The following is a 23379-nucleotide window of genomic DNA, read 5'->3' as shown; positions in this document are numbered from 1 at the left end:
GTTCTTCTTCACCCCTTACTTCTTACCAAGGCCAACTCCTCTGTCTGTTCAAAAGACCCCGTTCCATCCCATCTCCTTCAACAGATAGTCCCCTCTGTCATCCCTGCTCTATCACTTACCTTCAGTCTCTTCTTCTCTGCTGGCTCATGTCCTCCTGCCTACAAACATGCTAATCCTTCCATGTCCACTGTCATCCTCTATCTCTTTCTCTTTGTAGCTAAATTCATCAAAAAGGCCATCTACGATAGGTGCCTCCATTTCCTCTCCTCTCATTCCCTCCTTAACCCCTTCCACCAAAACTGCTCTTTCCAATCTCTTAGTTGCCAAATCCAACGGCCTTTTCTCAGTCCTCATTCTCCTTGACCTCTCTGCAGCCTCTGACACTGTTGATCACTCTAACACGCTTGATACTCTCTTCTCTCTAGGTTTTCAGGACACTACTCTCTCTTGGTCTTCCTCCTATCCATCTAATTGATCCTTCTCTGTGTCCTTTGCTTGATCCTCCTCCAGATCACACCCACCAACCACAGGTGTCCCTCAGGGTCCTGTTCTGAGTGATTTTTTCTACTCCCTACTCTTCTCCATACTACTTCATATGGCAATCATAGGCTCTCATGGATTTAATTATCATCCCCATACGCAGATAATGCTCTAATCTACCTTTTCTTTCTCAGTCTCTCTGCTGGCCTCCAATCTTGCCCCTCAAAGCTGCCTTTCAGATATTTCAAATTGGATATCCAATAGACATCTTAAATTCAATATGTCCAAAACACAAATCATTATCTTTCCCCCAAACCCTTCCCCTCCTACCTATTACTATAAAAGGCAACAATATTCTCCCTGTCCCTCAAGGCTCACAACCTAGGAGTCATCCTGGACTCCTCACTGTCTCTCACCCCAGTATCCAAGCTGTTGCCAAAGCCTGTTAAATTCACCTTTGCAACAGCTCTTGAATATGCCCCATTTTCTCCTCTGATAATGCCCCACCTTGGTACAAGCCTCTTTACCTCACACTTGGACTACCACAATAGCTGCTGTATTTGCCTGCCTCAAATCTGTCTTCATTCCAATCCATTCTCCATTCAACTGCTAGAATGATTTTCCTAAATTGCAGGTCTGATCATGTCAAACACACACATTCCTCCCACACTTTCACCCTACCCCCATACTCAATAAATTCAAGTGGCTGCCTATCACTTAGAGGAGCAAATACAAAATGCACTGTTTGGCATTCAAAAACCTTCATAACCTAGCTCCCTCCTACCTTTCCAGTCTTCTTATACCTTACTCCTCAACTCCTCCCTCTGTTAATTAGTTCCTATTTCTCCTGTATATAGCTTGCTTTGTGTGTTATCTCTCCCATTAGATTAAAAGTTCTATGAGGGCAGGGACTGTCTTGTTCTTTTGTATCCCCAGGACTTAGCACAGTGCCTGGCACTAGTAGGTGCTTAACAAATGTTTATTGATTGACTGAAATAAAAGACAACACTAAATGATGCTATAAAGCAAGTTAATTCTACAGGTTGGGAAGACAAATCCTCCCAAAGGGAGAGAGAAGTAGGCTATTCTGAGAGAGTGAAGAAAGACAAGTGAAAGGTTAGGGTATGTATTATAGGATACTAAATACATCAACTGACCACTATGAATGGAAATTCACTTATGTGATGCCGTATTATGAAGTACACTTTTGAAAACTGGTTTGGTTTTGCCTATATTCAGATATATGTAGATATATTATGTAGCTTGCCATAATGTAGAATAACCATTATGTAAGATAACACATCTCATTTTTTTTAGCTCCTCTGGTAAGTTAAAATAATTTTTTTCAAAAACTTCAAAGCTATCTGCTAATTTTTTGTTGCCATTTTACTTTTTCTATTATAGTGTTAAAAACATCTTTTAGAATTAAAAAAAGGTTGGACTTATGTCATACAAACCAAGAACTTCGAATTTTTTATTTTATTGTAAACCACCTATATTTCTAAATTTTGGTAACATATGATATCTGACACCAAATATATCACCTGTGCTTTTAAAAATTCTGAAAAAGGGGGTGGAGCCAAGATGGCAGCTGGTAAGCAGGGACTAGAGTGAGCTCCATACCCGAGTCCCTCCAAAAACCTATAAAAAATGGCTCTGAACCAATTCTAGAACGGCAGAACCCACAGAACAGCAGAGGGAAGCAGGGCTCCAGCCCAGGACAGCCTGGATGGTCTCTGGGTGAGGTCTATTCCACATGGAGCTGGAAGCTGGGAGCTGGGAACGGAGCGGAGCAGAGCCCAGCCTGAGCGGCGTGGACCATCCAGACCAGAAGTCGGGCGGAGGGGGCCCTAGCACCCTGAATATGTGAGCTGCGGCAGTTACCAGACCCCTCGACCCACAAACACCAAAGACTGCGGAGAAGGTTAGTGGGAAAAGCTGCAGGAGTGGAAGGAGTTCGCAGTTCAGCTTCCAGCCCCGGGGGGCAGCAGAGGTGGGGCAGCTACAGCTGTTGTTACTTCCGGCTCCAGGCCCACCTGGTGGGAGGAATTAAGTGGCGGATCAGAGCAGGAGTGCACAGCCTACTGAAGATCTAAGCCCAGTCTGGACTGGGGGTTCTTGGGGAAGGAGTAGTGCGGGTCTGACAGAGCTGGCACCTCCCCCCCAAACGTGGAACATAGAACTCGTTAGTCTACAAGCAGTCATACCCCACTGAAAAACTCAAGGGTCAAGTTAGTGGGTTGGGAATATGGCCAGGCAGCGAAAACGCGCCCAGATTCAGTCTCAGACTTTGGATTCTTTCTTTGGTGACAAAGAAGACCAAAACATACAGCCTAAAGAAGACAACAAAGTAATAGAGCCTACAACAAAAGCCTCCAAGAAAAACATGAACTGGCCCCAGGCCATAGAAGAACTCAAAAAGGATTTGGAAAAGCAAGTTAGAGAAGTAGAGGAAAAATTGGGAAGAGAAATGAGAAGGATGCGAGAAAACCATGAAAAACAAGTCAATGACTTGCTAAAGGAGACCCAAAAAAATACTGAAAAATACACCGAAGAAAACAACACCTTAAAAAACAGACTAACTCAAATGGCAAAAGAGCTCCAAAAAGCCAAGGAGGAGAAGAATGCCTTGAAAGGCAGAATTAGCCAAATGGAAAAGGAGGTCCCAAAGACCACTGAAGAAAATACTACTTTAAAAATTAGATTGGAGCAAGTGGAAGCTAGTGACTTTATGAGAAATCAGGATATTATAAAACAGAACCAAAGGAATGAAAAAATGGAAGACAATGTGAAATATCTCCTTGGAAAAACCACTGACCTGGAAAATAGATCCAGGAGAGATAATTTAAAAATTATTGGACTACCTGAAAGCCATGATCAAAAAAAGAGCCTAGATACCATCTTTCAAGAAATTATCAAGGAGAACTGCCCTGATATTCTAGAGCCACAGGGCAAAATAGAAATTGAAAGAATCCATTGATCGCCTCCTCAAATAAATCCCAAAAAGAAATCTCCTAGGAATATTGTCGCCAAATTCCAGAGCTCCCAGATCAAGGAGAAAATACTGCAAGCAGCCAGAAAGAAACAATTTGAGTATTGTGGAAACCCAATCAGAATAACCCAAGACCTGGCAGCTTCTACATTAAGAGATCGAAGGGCTTGGAATGCGATATTCCGGAGGTCAATGGAGCTAGGATTAAAACCTAGAATCACCTACCCAGCAAAACTGAGTATCATGTTCCAAGGCAAAATATGGATTTTCAATAAAATAGAGGACTTTCAAGCTTTCTCAGTGAAAAGACCAGAACTGAACAGAAAATTTGACTTTCAAACACAAGAATCAAGAGAAGCATGAAAAGGTAATCAAGAAACGGAAATTGCAAGGGACTTACTAAAGTTGAACTGTTTTGTTTACATTCCTACATGGAAAGATGATGTGTATGATTCATGAGACCTCAGTATTAGGGTAGTTGAAGGGAATATGCATATATATAGATATAGATATACACATAGATATATATATAGATATATAGATATAGATATATATGTTTATATATATATATGTTTATGTATATATATAAGTGAATGTGTATGTATGTATATATCTATGTGTATATGTATGTATGTGTATATATATGTGTTTTATATATGTATGTATATATATGTGTATATATGTATATATATATATGTAAAAGAGAGAGAGCAGACACAGGGTGAGTTGAAGATGAAGGGAAGATATCTAAAAGAAATAAAATGAAATTAAGGGATGAGAGAGCAACATACTGAGAGAGGGAGATAGGGAGAGATAGAATGGGGTGGATTATCTCACATAAAGGTGGCAAGAGGAAGCAGTTCTGTGGGAGGAGGGGAGAGGGCAGGTGAGGGGGGAATGAGTGAACCTTGCTCTCATCAGATTTGGCCTGAGGGGGAATACCATACATACTCAGTTGGGTATATTACCGCACAGGAAAGAAGAGGAAGGAAGATAAAAAAAAATAAAAGGGGGGGGATGATGGAGGGGAGGGCAGATGGGGGTGGAGGTAATCAAAACAAACACTTTGGAAAGGGGACATGGTCAAGGGAGAAAATTCAATAAAGCGGGATGGGTTGGGAAGGAGCAAAATGTAGTTAGCCTTTCACAACATGAGTATTGTGGAAGGGTTATACATAATGATACATGTGTGGCCTAAGTTGAATTGCTTGACTTCTTAGGGAGGGTGGGTGGGAAGGGAAGAGGGGAGAGAATTTGGAACTCAAAGTTTTAAAATCAGATGTTCAAAAACAAAAAAAGTTTTTGCATGCAACTAAAAAATAAGATACACAGGCAATGGGGCGTAGAAATTTATCTTGCCCTACAAGAAAGGAAGGGAAAAGGGGATGAGAGGGGAGGGGGGTGATAGAGGGGAGGGCTGACTGGGGAACAGGGCAACCAGAATATAAGCCATCTTGGAGTGGGGGGGAGGGTAGAAATGGGGAGAAAATTTGTAATTCAAACTGTTGTGAAAATCAACGCTGAAAACCAAATACGTTAAATAAATAAATTTAAATTTTAAAAAATAAATAAATAAATAAATAATAATCCAAAAAAATTCTGAAAAAACATACTAAACTTTCCAAGGAACTAAATTTTAAATAACCACAAACTTTCTTCAAAACTGACCATAGGAAGCAATATACTTTTGAAGAAATTTTGTAAGTGTCCCCAAAATTATGCTACCAGAAATGATTAAAATGTGTTTTGCTAAAGAAAATAATGAATCTATTTTAAATGATCTCTTATAATTTATTGAGATTTATATTACATAACAAAAACATGCAAATACAAATTTTAAAATACAATTATTTAACTAGACCAGAATTTAGTGCCTTACTTTAAATGCTCAAATTAAGAGCATTTATATTGGAGGATAAAATAAGGTGACGTATAGAAAGTGTTTTGAAAATGTTAAAACTCTATTTAAATGTCAACTGTCATCATCATTAAACATTTCAAAATCATTGAATTGCTAATCACCAAAAGAGTAAATGATAGGACTTTTTTGAAATACATTTCAGCAATAAAATGAAAATCTCCACCTTTACATTTTTCTCCCAAATTATTTCATCAATGTAAGGAAATTGTGTGGAAATTCCCCTCACCTAGGCAGATCAGCACTGTAACTTATCATCTTAGAAAGTTGCCTAGAATCTTAAGAGGTCAAGTGTATTTGTTCAAGGTCACAGGGCTAATATGTGTTTGAGGAAGACCTTCTACCGGTCTTCCAGAATCGTAGGCCAGTCCTCTATCCCTTATGCTAATGGTTCTTGGTCTCAGGATTCCTTTATACTCCTAAAAATTACTGAGAAACTCCCCTCCCTGGATTCTCTTCCCTTTCCTCTCTATAATATCTCACTTGGTGATCTTGTCAGATCCCATGAATTCAATTATCATCTCTATGCACATGATTTCTAGATCATATATATATATATATATATATATATATATATATATGTATGTATGTATGTATGTGTACATACGTATATGTACATATACATGTGTGTATATATATTTTTATTTGTATGTATGTGTGTATATGTATATATATGTATATATATGTATATATATATATATATATATATATATATATATATATATATATATATATATATATATATATATATATATATATATGTGTGTAGTCCTAGTCTGTTATCCCAGTTTTACTCACACATCACCAATTGCCTTTTAGACATGTTAAGCTGGACATCTGGAAGGCATCTTGAACTCAACATATCCCAAACTCACTATCTTCCCCCCTACCCCCCCAAATGCTCCCCTCCTCAGAACCCCCCTATTTGCTGCTGAGGGCACCACTATCCTCTCAGTCATCAAGGCTCACAACCTTGGTGTCATCTTTGATTCCTCACTCACAGTTACCCACATATCAAATCTGTTGTCAAATCTTATCATTTCTACCTTTATAACATCTCTCCTACACATTCCCTTTGCCCTGCTCATAGAGATCTACTATCCTAGGACAGGCCCTCATCATTTTTTTTTTGCCTAGACTATTAAACTAGTTTTTATAAAATTTTTAAAAAAGCAAAACCTGTTATTTTTATTCAGGGAGAGATGGTTATACTAACTGAAGAGAATATATGAGTTTGAGATCCAATGATTCAAAAATTTAATTCCAGAAAATCTACATGCATCTATATCTAACTCGCATGTCTTCTTGTAATGAGACCTCTTAAAACATCAAACAGAATCACTATAAAGGCAGTACTCTAAATTTAATAGTATCAAAGATCAAGGCCTGAGACTATTTCCTTTTATATATTTATTTGTTAAAGGCCAACACAAATTTAGACAACTTAAATATAGTTCCACAACCTGGCCCTGTCTAGCCTTTCCAGTCTTCCTATACTTAATTCCCTTCTACAACCGTTCTCCTATATTGGCTTATTTGATATTACTCACATATGAGACTCCTTCTCCCAAATATGAGTCTTTGTATTAGCTGACCCCTATGCCTGGAATGCTCTCCCTCCTTAGTTTCCCTGGCTTCCTTCATGGCTCAGCTCAACACACCAATGAATTGGGGCAAGCAATTAAAAAAACTAGAAAAAGCATAAATTAAAAATTCTCAATTAAACAGCAAATTGGAAATCCTGATAATGAAAGGAGAGATTAATAAAACTGAAAATAAGAAAACCATTAAACTAATAAATAAAACTAAGATCTGGTTTTATGAAAATAAAATAAACCATCAGCTAATTTAAGAAAAGAAAGAAGAAAAACAAATTAACTCTATCAAAAATGAAAAGGGTGAATTCACCACTGATGAAAATGAAATCAAGGCAATTATTAGGAGCTATTTTGCCCAATTATATGCCAATAAATTTGACAATCTAAGTGAAATGGATGAATAATTATGAAAATATAAACTGCCCAAATTAACAGAAGATGAAATAGAATAATTAAATAATCCTGTCTTAGAAAAGGAAACTGAACAAGCCATAAAAGAGATCTCTAAGAAGAACCCACAAGGATTAGATGAATATACAAGCAAGTTTAAAGAACAATTAATTCCAATTCTATATAAACTATTTTGGAAAAACAAGCAAAGGAATCTTACTAAATTCCTTTTACAATACGGGAGAGCAAAAACAGTGAAAGAAAACTATAGACCAATTTCCCTAATGAACTTTGATTGCGAAATTTTTAAGTAAAATATTACAAGGAAATTACAGCAACATGTCACAAAAATCAAACATTATGACCACATGAGATTTATAGCAGGAATACAGGGAAAACTATCAGCATAATTGACCACATCAATAACAAAAACAACAAAAATCATATGACTATGTCAGATTCGGAAAAAGCTTTTGACAAAATACAACACTCATTCCTATTAAAAACACTAATTAAAAAAAAGGAATAAAGGTTTCCTTGAAGTGATATGTAGTATCTAAAACCATCAGCAAGCATTTTCTGTAATGGGGATAAGCAGTAAGATCAGAAATGAAGTAAGGATGCCCATTATTACCACCATTCTACTAGAAATGCTGCTTATAGCAATAATAGAAAGAAAAAGAAATCAAAGGAATTAGAATAGGAAATAAGAAAACAAAATTATTATTCTTTGCAGATGATATGATCATACACTTAGAGAATCCTAGAGAATTAACTAAAAAAAAAATAAACCCACATAAAAATCATCAGCATATATGTGTGTGTGTATGTGTGTTTGCATGTGTATGTGTGTGAATATATATGGATATATGGATATATATATACATATGTGTGTTTATATATGTGTGTGTGTGTATATATATATATACACATAAACATATACATATATATATTACCAATAAAGTAAAAAAGGAAGCGATAGAAAAAAATTCCATTCAAAATAAGTGCAGACAGTACAAAATACTTGGGGGTCCACCTGTCCAAACAAATCCAGGAACTATATGAACAAGATCTAAACAACTGGGGAAATACTCTAATACCTCATGGGCAGGCAGGGCAAAAATAACAAAAATGACAATTCTAACCAAATGAATTTACTTATGCAGTGCCATACTATACTAACAAAAAGCGTTTATTTTGTAGAGCTAGGAAAGACAGTAACAAAATTTATCTGGAAGAACAAAAGGTCGAGAATATCAAGTGAATCAATGAAAAAAATGTGAAGGAAAGTGGCTTAGTAGTACCAGATCTCAAACTGTATTACAAAGCAGTAATCATCAGGACAAGCACAGCAACATAGCACCATGGATAGAGCGCCAATCCTGGCATCAGGAAGACCTGAGTTCAAATTCGGCTTCAGACACTAGCTGTGTGACCCTGGGCAAGTCATTTAACCCTGTTTGCCCCAGTTTTCTCATGTATAAAATGAGCTGGTGAAGGAAATAGCAAACCGCCCCAGGATCTTTGCCAAGAAAACCCCAAATGGGTTTTGACTAGGAGTCAGACATGACTGAAACAACTGAGCAACAACACCAGAGTTTAAACCGTATGTAAAAGAGGTAGCATGCTACAGTAGAAAGAACACTGACTCTGGAGTCTAACTAGATATCTGGGTTTAAATCCTACCTCTAATGCTTACTACCTGTGGACTTGGTCAAGTCACTCCATCTCTATGGGCTTAAGTTTCCTCATCTGCTAAATGGAGGTGAAGGGGCTCTGCAGTTGGCCTGAGGTCTCTTCAGGTAAAAGCTTCAGGATACATAAGAACAAGGGGCCACATTCTTTAACATAAAAAAAAAAACTACTTAGACATTGATATGAATTTTTAGTTAGGTAAATGAGAATTTGATCAGAAAAAAAGGTTGGAATTCCAATGACACTTTACCATTTGAAATCAGGACATATCAAAAAAAAAATATTATAGTGAGTTTAAAATGAATCCTTTTTATTGCTGCTTATTGTAAAGTTCATTAGACATTTCAGGATATGAAGGCCTAAGTCTACAATTCTGCTCCTTCCTGTGTGCTAGGGCTCCATGACACAGGGTGGGAAAAATCTACCATTTCATCTAAATTAACAGACCATTAGCACAATGAATGCTCCCTTGTGACCATCAACCAAAACTTTTCACAGAAAAAAGTCAGGTCTTTCAAGAAAACAAAATATGGACAATGAAAGATTTTTTTTTTCAACTCCCTACACTGGGTTTTCCAGGGGATCATTAAATTAATAGAAAAATAGGGCTGGAAATAATTTAGTATAAATCCTCCACTGCAGTGGTATTCCAAAGAGTCAAAGAATAGAGCTAACTGATTTGAATCCTACAAATATTGTCAAAATCAATACCAACACCAGAATTCAATCTAGCCTTTAAAATGTTAGTAGAATAGAGGAGGTGGGGCCAAGGTAGAAATGTGGTAATAAGCAGTGCCATGAGCTCTGTTCAAGAAACTCCTCCAAAAAGATCCAGAAGAGATCTTTCTGGAGTGAGAAGGATTCCTATGTAGGGAAGCTGTCTTCTGGTTTGAGAGGTCCCGGAAAAAGAAGGAAGTTCAGAAGCCAGCCGTAGCAACAGCAATGTGTGGCTCAGGCCCCAGGCACAGAGCAGGATCTCAGTTAAAGCATGAAGCTCAGCTGGCAGAGGAATAACCAAGGCAGGGATCTGAGATCAAGGGGGACCCTACCATTCTGTCACTCTGAACCAACAGAGCTTTCCAGCTGGCTGATAGGGCTGAGTTCCAGCAACAGTCTACTCATCCTCAGACCCAAACCCAGGTCTGAAACTTGAAGAACTGAGACCAAGGAGGTAGCAATAAGACTTCGCTCTGCATCAGAATATTTTGGGAGCACTAAAAGCTTGTAGATTCCCAGTCTGTCCCTGAGATCCTGGAATAACATAACACTCAATACCCCAAGAAAGCAGCAACAGGACCATCCTACACCTTCCTTCCTGAAGTGTGGCAAAGCTCAACCCTCACATCAAATCAAAAGTGAGGATATAATCTGTAAGAATGGACAAACAAAAAAAGAACTCTACTATAATGAATTACTGTGGTGGCAGGGATGCTCAAAACACAGACACAGAAGAAGAGAATGACTCTAAAACATCAACACAAACAAAGTCTCAGAGAAAAACACAGTTTTGGCAGTTTCAACTAGAATTCCTGCAAGAGATGAAGCAAGGGGTTTTTGGTTTTTTTAAGAGTTAAAAATGTTTTGCTTTGTTTTGTTTTTTAATAAATGGAATGAGAACACTAAAGGAAAAAAATTAGAATGGAAATAAGAACTATGGAAGAAAGAATCGGAAAGGGAATTAACAGTTTAGTACAAGAGGTACAAAACCTTGTATAAGCAACAAACTCCCTGAAAATTAGAATGGCCCAAATAGAAGCCAATGACTCTACGAAGCAACAAATAAATTATAAAACAAAATCAAAAGTCTGAAAAAAATAGAAGAAAATGTAAGAAAAAAAGCTGACCTGGAAAATAAATTAAGGAGAAAACACTGAATAATCATTGGACTATCTGAACACCAGGACCAAAAAAAAAAAAAAAAGCCTATACATCCTATTTCAAGAAGTGTTATAAGAAAACTGCCCAGATCTCTTGGAACCAGAGTATAAAGTAGAAACAGAAAAAATCTTCCTGTCACTTCTTAAAAAAAAAAAATGAAAACTCTCAGGAATATCACAGATAAAATCCAAAGCTCCCAAATCAAAGAAAAAATTCTTTGTAGCCAGAAAATTCTTAAGCAGACAGACAGAAAGAAAAAGTACCAAGAAGCCAAAATTAGGATCCCATAAGATTAGCAGCCACCACGATAAAGGAATGGAAAATTTGAAATGTGATATTCCAAAAAGTAATTCCACTGGACAGAGTCAATGTGGAAATCTATTTTGATTGAATAAATATGTTTGTGATAGGTTATATTTTTCTAATGTTCTCAATTGAGGTAAGGGAGGGAGTGAGTATGGGAGAGTTAGAAGGTAGATCATGACTTACAAAACAAATATAATATTACATCAACAACAACAACAGTGAAATGTTATCAGTATAACTTCCTGCCAAGATGGCTGCTTGAAAGAGACAGACCCCCTAGCTCCTACATACCTATTCCAACAAAACTCCAAAGTTTACATCAGTCCAAAGAAACCCAATGAGAAACTGGAGTGAGTTTATTCCATTACAGAACTGCACAAAAAGTCAGCCAGAAGCCCAATGGGAGCCTTTCCACCAAAATTAATGCCAATACAGCATAGCCTCCCCATGCAAGAGGGGACATGCACCCTACAAGGCTCTATGTCCAAAGTGAGGAAGATTTGAAGAGCTCCCAATCAAAAAATCCCAAGGTGGTGAGAAAGCCTCAGAGTAGGGATCTTAGAAGCCTCAGGGAGCAGGTGCAACCATTCATAAAATACTGATTAGCACAATGTTGCAGCACTCAGACCAAGGGCTGTAAGGCTCCTAACACCATCCTAAAACTGAAGAGAATACCCTGAAGATCCAGTCCTCCGAACCTCAAATCTTAATCCCAAGATACAGAGTCAGTGCAAGAACCCAAGGGACCAAAGGTGAGACCAAGTAGACCTAACCACATCACCCAAAAGCACAGCAGGAAGCAGAGCCCAACTCTGGCTGGAGAGAAGAAAATCACAGAAAATGCCAAATACTACAAAAAAATTGCTGCAAATCTAGAGATTCTTCAAAAAACTGTTCTATAGCATCTACAAACAAAGACTTAGAGGAAAACATTGATGTTTTATAAGGACTGCATGAATACTTGGAAGAAATGAAGCAAGAGATGAAAAATGAAATAAAAACTCTGAAGGAAAGAATACAAAGAATAGGAAACTGAATTCAGGAAATAGGCTTTCTGAAAACTAGAATAAATCAAACAGAAATCAAAGAAAGATCAAGAAATATTAGAACAAAATGAAAAGATTTTAAAAAGAAAAGAAAAGATCTACTATCAACAATAACTTCCCTGGAAAATAGTTAAGGAGTGGTAATTTAAGAATCACTGGATTCCCTCTTCCTCTGAGTGTTGTGCCTCCATGGATAACATCTCCTATCTCAAGAGAAGAAAACTGGAACAACATGGGGCAACTAGTATCCAGAAAGTGGAAAGATATGGACCAGGAGAGGAGAATTCCTGGCAAATAGGAAAGGCAAGATTTAAGGAAATTTCTACCATACAGTAATGTTCATATCCTCACTACCTCCTACAGGATTTGATGCTGAATTAAGGACACAGGGAAAAAAATGGGGAGGGATTAAAATCTACAAAGTAACAGCAGAAAATAAATAGAAGAGGAAACTCAAACTTAGTACTTTAGAAGCTTTACCTCCATGAGCACAAACAAACTAAAGTAGGAATAAATAAGCACAAATATCATGAATCAAAGAATTAAAGTTTAGAATAGACAGAAAGGTAGAAGAGTAATGAAAAGAACAAATTAAAGAAATCCTTTCTAGAAGAAGGAGCAAAAAGATTTTTTTAAAAAGAAGTTGAAGGGCAGGAGAGAAAGGGGAATTTTTAATTAAATGGGAAAGAAAAGGGTCAGAAAGAGGGGAAGAATTCGATAAAGAAAGGAAAAGCAATAAATTAAAGAAGGTAGGCGGCTGAAGTGGAGAATGAGTAAAAATAGGGTTACATTAAGATAGATTAAGAAGCAATGAACTCCCTGAAAACTATGGTTTTAAAAAAGCCTGAACATCATTTTTCAAGAAGCCATAAATGAAACTGCCCAGATCTGGTAGAACTAGAAGATAAAGTAAAGATAGAAAGAACTCACTGATGATCTCCTAAAAAGAACCTTAAAATGAAGACAGTCAGAAATGTCAACAAATGTGATCACCAAAATCCAAAGCTCAAAGAAAAAAAATACCCCAAGCATACAGAAAAAAGCAATTCAAGTACCAAGGAACAAAAACCAGGGTCACACAAGACCTGTCAGCTACAACCTCAAACAAGAGGAGATATTGGAACACAGTATTTCAAAAGGAAATGGTAAAAGCTTACAACTATGAAAAACTAAGCCCACAAAGCTGAGTATAACTCTACAGGAAAAAAAAAAATCCTTTAATGAAACAGAACTTTCAAGCATTGCTGCTAAAAAGTTAAATAGGAACTCTAAAATACAAACACAAATATCCAAAGAAACCTAGAAAGATAAATTTATTTGAGCAATTATAAGAAATAATATATCCATTTTGATGAGGGGAGAAGAAATAAGTGTTCCTTTAGAATCTTAATGTTTTTTAAGGGTAGTAACGGAGTTAAATAAGAAAAAACAGAGGTCCCAGCAGTAAATTGGTTCTGTTCTGAGGATTTTAGGAGGGGAAAGAGAAAGGAGATTAAAAGGAATATACTAAGAAAGTAGAATTTGCTATTTCTATAATTAGAATGCATGAAAAGAAGAATATATAAACATGGAGGAAGGAAGGAGAATGGGCATCAGATGAACTTCACTCTTATCTGAACTAGACAAAGGACGGTTGAAAACACACACGCGCGCATGCGCACGCACACACACAGAGTTTAGTACTGAAATACCTCAAACTCAGCTTGGAACATTTCATTAGACTATTACTGTACCTTGCTGGTTGGTCTTCTTATGTCATGTCTCAACCCATTCCAATCTATCCTCCACTCATCTGCCAAACTGATCTTCCTAAAGCACAGGTCTGATCATATCATGCCCTCCTCCCCAAATCCCCCTTCAACAAACACCCTATTATCTATGGGTTATTGTCAGTGAGTCATTTCAGTTGTGTTTGACTCTTCATGACCCCATTTAAGGTTTTCTTGGCAAAGATACGAAGTAGTTTGCCATTTCTTTCTCCACCACATTTTACAGATAATGAACTGAGGCAAACAGGGTTTGCATCAAGTGACTTGCCCAGTGTCACACAGCTACTAAGTACCTGAGGCCAGATTGGAAAAGATGTCTTGGGGGGGGGGGGGGCGCTGTCTATCCACTGCTTCATCTAGCTGCCTTTACCTCCAGCAGCAAATATAAAATCCTCTGTTGATTTTTAAAGCCCTTTATAATTAGGCCCCTTCCTATCTTTCGAGTTTTCTTACACTTTGCTCCTCACCATGTAATCTATGATCCAGTGACACTTGCTTCCTTGCTACTCCCCAAATAGGATACCCTCTCTCCCAACTCCGACATTTTCAATGGCCCCATGCCTGGAACTCTTTCCTTCCTCATCTCCACTGCCTAGATTCACTAACTTCCTTCATGTCTCAACTAAAGTCTCAACTTCTAAAAGATGCCTTTCCCAATTCTCTTTAATCTTAGTGCCTTTCCTCTAAGATTATCTCTAATTTACCCTGCATGTATCTTGTTTGTACAGTTATTTACGGTTTTTTTTTCCTCCATTAGAGGGTGAGCTCCTTGAGAGCAAGGACTTGGTTGGATTGTTGTTTTTGTTTTTGCTTTTCTGGGCATCTTCTTAGAATGTGCTTAATAAAAGCTTGTTGACTTGGCTTGTTGAGGGAAATATGCTGAGGTGGGGGAACTGTTGGGTGTTAAGAGGAAGGATAATCTCAGTTGTGGATGATCTCACACCCTGACAAGAGAGGTGATGGACATAAAGTAAAGGGATATACATTTTTGAACATAGCCTCTGTATGGGTTTATTTTGCTTGTATATGCTAATTTGTTACAAAAGCGTTTTTCCCCCTCTTTCTCTCAGCTGGATACTTTTGAAAGTAATAGGTAAATTTGTTACATGCTTTTTACAAGAAAAGCAAATGGCATAAAATAAAGATTCATTGGTTTCACAGAATATCCTCTTTGTGTTCTGCTGTTTATATGGAAACGCACTCCCTTTTTTGGTGTTTAAATTTAGAGTAAAAGAAAATTTTAACATTACAAGTACCACTTATGGCCCTTACTCTCCACTTGTACCTCTCTCTACAGTTTGACTAAGGTTAACATGTTTATAAGACTCTACATGTAGTTGATAATCTCAGAGACAAATATACATATTTGCATTAAAAACCAGGAAGAGCAAAGCAATGGAATATCATAATTCTTTAATTCATGAAATAAAATCCTATTTCTTTTAAGTTCTAGAAACAAAGTCAGTGCCAGAATCAAACTACCCACCTCCTCCAAGTTAGTCATCTTGTGTTCTGTCGCTATCTTCTCTCTAAGCGAATGAGAATAATGTCTGTAAAATGAGGAAATGAAAAGACAGGTGAAATACCATGTTTGCACTGATGTTTCTTTACTTCTCATGTTATTTTAGCCCTATTAGTATGTTTTTGTACTCACAAATGTCCTCGTGGATGTGGATTAGGTCACATGAAGAAAGGACACAGGAAGCAAATGAACTCCTCCAGTCCACTGTTTCGATAATTCCCTAATGCCTTCAATCTCTTCCTATCACTTATCTCTCTTTTAAATTTACGCCATTTAACCTGGATTAGTGAATAAATATGGATAGATGGAGTTATGAAAAACCTGGCCATAGGACTAGCAGCAAGGTAATGTAATTAAGATGAAGCTAAACACGGGCTTTGAAGCTGATAATAGTGATTAATCTGCATTTCTTTAGCACTTTAAGGTTAGCATCATGCTGAAGAGTATGGGAACAAGCACACAATCCTGCTTCACTCTGCTGGTGACTGGGAAAGCATAAGAGCATCGTCCTTCATGCAAACCTGTGCAAGCATGCCGTGGTGAAACGGGCATACAATGTTGACAAGCCTTGGTGTTTTCCTCCATGTCAGATGTCTTCAATGGGGATGAAAGCAGCATCAAGGTCAGCTTCCCAACTGGTAAACTATTTAATTTGGAAAGGCTACAAGCCAAGACTAAAGTGGAAGTGGAATTGGTGCTCAACCTTTTGTTTACACATGATTGTGTAACTCAGTGCATCCTGTGAGGCCAAGATGCAACACAGGATGGATCAATTCTGTGCTGCCTGACAATTTTAGCCTGACAGTTAACACCAAGAAAAGCGAGGTTCTTCACCAGCCAGCACTGCACCATCCATATGTGGAACCATAGATTACAGCAAATGGAGAACGTTTGAATGCTGTGGATAATTTCACTTTACCCTGGCAGTACACTCTCCAGGGATGTCCACATAGATGATGAGGTTGATGCACATACTGCCAGAGCTAGCTCAGTGTTTGGGGGGCTCCAAAAGAAAGTATAGGAGAGAAGAAATATCAGGCTGTCTACCAAACTGAAGCTCTACAGAGCCACCATACTCTTACCTGTAAAACCTGGTCAGTCTATCAGCACCATGCCAGAAAATTGAAATACTTCCATTTGAATTGCATCAGGAAGATCCTGAACATTACCTGACGAGATAAGGTGCCAAACACTGAGGCACTGAGGTCCTCCCTAGAGCTGAACTGCCAAATGTTCATACTCTATTGCACAGAGCACAACTCCAATGGACTGGCCACATTGTTTGAAAGACAAAGGCACACTTACCCAAAAGACTATTTTATGGACAATTCCCACAAGATAAGGACCCACATCTTGGTCAGAAGAGGTAAAAGGACACTCTCAAGCTATCTCTGAAGAACTCTAATACTGACTGTGAGACAGGAAACATTGGCATAGGACCGCCTTGCACCCAGCATGGCATGCCTGCATCAAAGAAGGCACTGAACTCCATGAACAAAGCAGAATAATAAAAACACAAAGAAAATCTGAGCTGCACAAATCCAGCGCCACTTCCACTCTACTTGTCCTAACGGAGTGATCTGTGCCTGATCTGTGGTGGTGCCTTTCAAACTCATATTGGACTGATCAGCCACTGCTGAATAAGAACACACCTTACCCTGACTCCCATACTGGAATGTCACTGGTCTTCTTCAGAAACAAAGAAGGAACAACTACAACAAGGTTAGCAAAGCAGCACAAATATTATCAACCCCAGAAAGGTCAGGAGGTGGCCTGTTCATGGCTAGCAAGGGCCAGAGCCAAGGTTCAAAATCACTTTCAATGGACTGCAATTGATTATACCAGCACAGCCGAAAGGATGAAATGAGGTAAGTGTGTATGAATGTCTTTATGGATTTACTGCTTTTTTTTGGACTTTTATATGTTCTTTCGAAATAAATATTTTTTCTCCTCATTTTATGAATTTACCTATACAGCACGTGTAAAGTATTTGACAGACATTAACCAAGCATAACTCACAGTAACCTAAGCCTTTTGAATGTCTATGCAAATAGTTTAAAATATGCCCCAAAATTCTATTCTTTCCTCAGTGATACAAGAGATGATGAAAGCATGAGCGAGGGTGATGGCTCTATGAATGGAGAGGAGGGGGCAGATTCAATAAATTATGCGGAGACAGAATTAGCAGGCTTTAGTAACTGATTGTATATGGGGGTGGAAGGAGAGGGAAGAGTGAAAGCCTCTGGGGACACATCTCAGCTCTTCTGCTCTAGGACTTGTAGAACACACCCCTTCTCTGAGCCTTTAGGATGACATACTTGGCATTTCTCTTTCTAGAGATCTTTTGGCATTTAAAATTCTTAAATCTCTTCACCCCAGGTCTCAACCTATCTTTCCAGACTTATTACACATTATGCCTGTCCATCCTGGCCTTATCGTTCCTCATAATAATGAAAACGGCTAACATTTATGTAGTGTTTACAACGGGGGGGAGGATGAAATGTGAAGGGAGTGGGGAAGGAATGCCTTAGACTGTCTTAATATAGCAGCCTATAGTTATTTATATAGGAGTTACTATGTGCAAAGCACTGTGCTAAGCACATTACAATTAGTACTTCACTTCATCCTTACAATAACCCTGGGAAGTAGGTACTAATATTATCCCCATTTTACAGATTAAGAAACTGAGGCAAACAGGAGCTAGTAAGTGTCTGAGGTCAGAGTTGAATTCAGGTGTTCCTCACTCTAGGCGCTCTGTGTGCACTATGGTGCCACCTAGCCACACCTCCCATCCCCACGCTTTTGCAACAGCTATCCCCAATGCCTGGAATATACTTAATCCTCACCTCTACCTCTGAAAAATCCCTACTTTCCTTCAAGGATTAGCTCGAGTGCCACCTTCTACATGAAGCCTTTCTTAATTTTGTAGTGCCTCGCTACAAAAATCACGTTTTAAATATTTCATATACACTGATATTTTCGTGTATATGTGTGTGTGCATGCATGCATGTATACATGTGTGCATGTACGTGTATTGTTTCCCCTGGAGGAGTAGAATAGGCTCCTTGAGGGCTAAGAGTGCTTCTTTTCTGTCTCTGGATCCCCAGTAGTGAATACAGTGCCTAGCACATAGCAGGGGATTAATACTATTCATGGTAATTTACAGAAAGGAAGGGAAGATGGCACTGGAGTCTCCCTCAAGGATCTCCTGGGACTCCCTAAAGTAGTATCTTGTTCACAACCTGTTACTCCAGCCACTGAAGAGTTGATCATTCCAGTTTTAATTTTTTTTAATGAGGAAGAATAAAAACAAAACTAACTCTTGAGTTAAAATTTTAACTACTCTCGTCATAAAGTCAACGTCAACCTCAGCTGTCTAACAGGTATAAACACTTAACATTTGTTGAATTTGTAGAGGATACCCAAAGTTGGAGCCATAAAAACTCTTGAACAATGCAATCAAGAAACATGCAAGTATACAATCCCACCTTTAACTTTATAGGACAAAATTCTGCCTTTGAACTCCTAGCCAGGAGGAATGAAGAGTTTAAATGGCTCTTTACATCTCAGCTCCTAGTGTGGTATCTGAAATTTGGGTGGTTTTTGTATGAAATAAGTCAGAGTTCTGTCTTTCTCCATAATAATATCTAACATTAACATAATCTTAAAAGGCCTGAATATCACAACTAGCAGTAGTTCTGCCAAAGCTTCTACTTAATATTTTTTTAGATATGGTACTTTGCAATCTCCAACAAGTTTTACAAATGAAAACCTAGACTCCAGCCACACTTCTGACATACGGCAATGGGATTCTGGGTAATTCACTTAACTCTTCCATGCCCTACTACTCTCTAAGACAAGACATGGCAGAAAAGATGCCAACTGGCCTTGCTGAAGAAAGTTCCTCACTGGAAGTTTTCTACACTAACAAAATCACAGATCCACTCAAAAAATATTTTATGCTGTCATTAGCCCTGGATTATTGCATTATCTGGAGCAGCTATGTGATGCAGTGGATACAACACTGGGCCTGGAGTTGGGCTGACCTGAGTTCCAATTTCACCACAGACACTTATTAGCTGTGTGACCTTGGGCAAGTCACTTAATCTCTGCCTCAGTTTCCTCAACCATAAAATGAGGATCATAATGATAACAACTACCTCCCAGGGTTGTTGTAAGGATCAAATTAAATAAAAATTGTAAAGTGCTATATAAATCTTAGCTAGCAGTAGTTGTTCAGTCGTTTCAATGATGCCTGACTCTCTGTGACCTTATTTGGGGTTTTCTTGGCAAAGATACTGGAATCATTTGCCATTTCCTTCTCCAGCTCATTTTACAGATAAGGAACTGAGGAAAACGGGTTAAATGACTTGCCCAGGGTCACATAGGTAGTAAGTGTCTGAATCCAGTTTCAAACTCAGGTTCTCCTGATTTAAGGGTCAGTGCTCTAGCTACTGTATGACCTACCAGAGCAGAACTTTAGGGGAACAGAAACTAAGAGCCCCTCAACTCACATTGTTCTTTTATTAATAAATTCATAAATATTTCACAAATATTTCAGCTTTGATTATAAAAACCACTTCTACCAAGATACTTAAAATAAAATTTGTTAAGCTTTGTTCATCATTCAGAGTCTTCTGAATAAGCAGAAAAAAGGAAAAAATAATTATTTTGTCTAAATGGACCCGTCTGCAGGCTTGCAAATTAGACTGGGAGGAAGGAAAGGAAATAAGCATCTAGATGGTACCTGCTATGTACTGTGTGAAGCGTTTTACGAACATTATCTCATTGGAACCTCTCCTTTTTCAGCTTGCTGTCCAGAAGCGAGTCTAGAGTAGGGGTTTGCAGAAGAGAAAGGAGGTAACTTGCAGCAGTGGGAGGTTGTTCAGAGGACAGGAAGCCGCATGTAACTATGCATAGAGGCAACAGTGGGACAAGTTAACAAAGGGGGCAGAAAGATGGGCTTGACAGGAGTATGGAGAGTTAGCAGATGAGTAGGAGGAGATGACACATGAGTTTTAAGTTGGGGTACAGCAGAGGAAAGGCCTCAGTGGTAAGTAGGAATAGCTTAAACTTATGCAAAAAAAAAAAAAGACCGAGTGAAGCTGTTTGAGAAGGATAACATAATGATTATAATACAGGAAAGGAAGATTATTCTGACTGTGGCATTTTAAACTGACTAAATGGTGGATAAATTGGGCAACAAATCCTGAAAGGAAAAAAATAAATGGATAATCATGAGAGAAAACATCCAAATTTTGGACAAAATTTTTTTTCATAAGAAATGGAAAAGTAGACATTGATTTTAAAGAGGTTCTGAATGAAGCATTGGGATTTTGAAGTTTTAGACCCTGGAACAAGGGGAAAGAGACGCAAAAGTGAACCTAAAATTCATTTAAAGTCTCTTACCCGAAAAACATACAAGAGAAAAGTACTCTGAAGGTAAGTGCATAAAATCTTTCAGGGGTTAAAATAAAGTGTTAGTGGAGAAGTGATAAATAGTAATTTAGTATTTCTTTAGCATTACTAAAAGTATTTTTATAAACAAAAAACCCTCAAAACAAAAGACAAACCAGCAGATATCAGCAAACCCAACAGATAAACAAACTTTAAATAAGTACAGAATAAAAAATATTTAAAAATAAAGGAGAAATAAATTGGTAAACAAAAATACTATAGAACTAATAAACAAAACTAAAAGATTGTTCTTTGAAAAGACTAACAAAATTGATAATCCTTTACCCACCTGATTTAAAAAGAAATATTGGGGGGCAACTAGGTGGCACAGTAAGTAAAGCACCGGCCCTGGAGTCAGGAGGACCTGAGTTCAAATCAGACCTCAGACACTTGACACACTTATTAGCTGTGTGACCTTGGGCAAGTCACTTAACCCCAACTGCCCTGTCTTCCCACCTCCAAAAAACAAAACAAAAACAATAAAAAGAAATATTGGTAATTTATTAAATCTGAATGCATCGAATATTAGGGATTGTATGAAATCAAGAATAAGTTATAAACTATATAAATATATATTATATATATGCTAAAGACATATGTTAAAGACAGTTTACCAATCCACTTACGGGTGTTTCTGGCTCTCTTTTAACTGGTTTTAACCATGGCCTTGTAATGCATGGTTTTCAGAAATAATCTGTATTTTTTACAGGAGAAATTTCTCTACAAGCTCTGAAACATCCCGCTATTGATAAATTTTGTTTACTCATGTAAAGCGGCAGCTAGCATTGCAGTCTTTCTCATAGTGTACAGTACTTCTTTTTATCATTATTGAACTAAATGGCATTTAAAATTGAGGAAGCTGATGAATAGGCATTTTGGCAAGTTCAACAGCTTTACCACTAGGTGGCGGGGAAACACAAGTATTATCTGTACTCCAGGCCTAGGCTAGCCTTCAAAGTATTTGATAAGATCCGTAGAATTTCCACCAGGTGTCAACCAAGAGAAGATATTATTTTTTCCCCTATGAAAAACAGACCCATTATTCTAAACATAACTGTCCAAATTAACAACAATTCAACAAACATTTATTAAGACTTTGAAAGTTTATGAAAGTTTGTAAACTTTGAAGTTTATGAAACACTTTCTTCACAAAAAACCCATGAAGCCGATAGCATAGACATTTCAGTCCCATTTTACAGGCTCACAGAAGTTTAGTGACATATACATGGCCACACAGTTAATGAGGATAGAACCCAGCAGTCTGACCTAGGTGTCTTGACTTTGTCTGGTACACTGGTTCCACTATACCATGTAATTTTCTCCATCAATGCACTGTATCCTGTCCTAGGTCAGAGGAGATATTAAGTCATATGAACAATAAAATTCATAAACAAAGATCTCTAGCTGGATGGGAATTTAGAGATTATCTATTCCGATTCCCTCATTTTGCAGACCAGACATCTCAAGCCCATTGCACTTAAAAGATTGGCCAAAGTCATGAGGTGAGAAGCTAAAATTTGAACTCTGGTCCTTTGAACTCCAAAACCAGTGCTCTCTCTCCGCATCATGGTAGTAAGTCCTAGTCCCTGGCCCTTAAATGGTTTATACTTCAGAAAAATACTAATATATGCATAGCCAAGATCCAGAGACAAGAAATGAGTAAGCTATCATAGGTCAACTGTAGGCTATTTCGGCATTTTACAAAGTAGCCAGCAGAACTAACACATTGACTTCATTGTGACTTAACTACTCAATTTATCCTGATGTGCTACACTAAAAAAAAAAAAAATTAAAATGTAGAAATGTAGGTGTAAGGAAAGATGACCAAAGTGTATTATTATTTTGGTGTCACTTTTTTTAGTTAGATGCAGAAAATAAGAAAAAGGGAGGGAAGACTAACATTTTAAGTTGGAAAATTCTATATTTTGCCATTAAACTTACCTTCATATTTAGTAAATATCCTCAGTAGCTTATTCCTTTCTTGGACTTCATTAGAGCTAAGCTTTACTTCTGAAGACTAATTTTTTTTAAGCAATATTGTTTCAGTCTGAGAGATCAGGAAATCAGGAATTCTATATTATGAAGGGAAGTCTTGGTAGCTCAGCTGTGTTTCTGTACTTCTGAAAAAAAAAGGCAACAATAATCTGTACCTTGAAGATTCAAGGCCTTCAGAGCCACATAGGTGCTTTTTAAAAGACTACGTTTAATGTCACCTAATCCAGAAGTAGGATTTTAAAAAACATCCACACTATTTTTCCCTACAGTATTTTGTTCTTGTTGTAACAGTATGTCTAAATAAACACTAGGTCTCGTCTTTTCCAAGGTTTC

At 37.7% G+C, this 23379-nt stretch overlaps 1 long non-coding RNA gene across 2 annotated transcripts in view; it reads right to left on the bottom strand.

Annotated features, from left to right (window-relative positions):
• The window catches only part of LOC118856255, a 28416-nt gene that overhangs the window by 4242 nt on the left and 795 nt on the right, over positions 1–23379 (bottom strand). Inside the window, exons 2-4 of one of the 2 annotated variants that reach the window (XR_005010855.1) lie at positions 22993–23171; positions 15727–15872; positions 15559–15622 (exon numbers count right to left, since the gene is read on the bottom strand). This is a non-coding gene — a long non-coding RNA (uncharacterized LOC118856255). The remainder of the gene's footprint in view (positions 1–15558; positions 15623–15726; positions 15873–22992; positions 23172–23379) is intronic. The other variant, XR_005010856.1, reaches the window with a different exon arrangement.

The sequence above is a fragment of the Trichosurus vulpecula genome, chromosome 1 (assembly GCF_011100635.1).
Source record: "Trichosurus vulpecula isolate mTriVul1 chromosome 1, mTriVul1.pri, whole genome shotgun sequence".
Classification (NCBI taxonomy): Eukaryota; Metazoa; Chordata; class Mammalia; order Diprotodontia; family Phalangeridae; genus Trichosurus; species Trichosurus vulpecula.
Note: the sequence above shows the minus strand (reverse complement) of the source record. Positions and strands in the feature narration are given on the sequence as shown.